Genomic DNA, 999 nt, shown 5'->3' on the forward strand with positions numbered 1-999 from the left:
AACCGGAAGTGCCACAGTTCAATATGTGCAAGAATAGATAATCGGCTCTAGAAGTCGTATTTTTCGGTCGATTTTCTTTGGGTTTGCATTTTTGGAATCTACTGTTAAAATCTGAAAGAATAGCAGTTTCAAATTTCAAAATTCGAAAATTTGTCGCAGACATTTTTTGGCCGATTTTCGAAATTTTTGGACCATTTTTCAGTTTTTTCGGATTAATCTGAAATTTTGATAAAAGATGCATGTCACTAATGTAAACCATTTGACGTATTCAAAATTTTTGCGTCACTTCCGGTTAAAGTGGAAAATCGATTTTCACTTCCGGTTGAATAACTTCCGGTGTGATTGAAATATTTCAACGAAATTATGTATATTGTTATTAATCTTAATTCTATGGCCGATTTTAAAATAAAATTTAGTCCGAAAAAAATACTTCGGCCGCCATCTTGATTTGATACTTTTTCATAAAACTCAAAATGGGGCTTCGGGGGAGAATGGGATTGGTCAAATTTTTATGTTGGTGTATACTTTAGTCGATGGCGACAAAAATGTTGGAAATGGATTTTTGAATTTGACTTTTGCTTTTTTGCAACTTCCGGTCGAATTTTTTCAATTTTTGAAGGCTTGTATCTCGTGACCTTGACCTTTGATGACCTTGACCTTTTTAAGGTCAAAGGTCATTGACCTTGGCTATCATTTGATACTTTGACCTTTGACCCCAGACATGTACTTCCGGTTTTATAGCTATCCCTAAAAAGCCAAATTCGCAACTTTGGACTGCTCTAACACGTGACCTAATTAACCTAGAGGGTTAATTTTTTTGGTTTCCTAATGTTCTTCTCATGCACTTTACATAGATATAGAACAATTGCTTTTTTAAAGCAAAATTGAAATTCGTGATTTTTTCAAATTTGAGTTTTGTTTTACCATATTTGTGTCTTTTTGATCCTGGTGTATGTATATCTTATGGCATATTTTATGGAGAATCCTTGATATTTGGAA

The sequence above is a fragment of the Lottia gigantea genome, assembly GCF_000327385.1.
Source record: "Lottia gigantea unplaced genomic scaffold LOTGIsca_811, whole genome shotgun sequence".
Lineage (NCBI taxonomy): Eukaryota > Metazoa > Mollusca > Gastropoda > Lottiidae > Lottia > Lottia gigantea.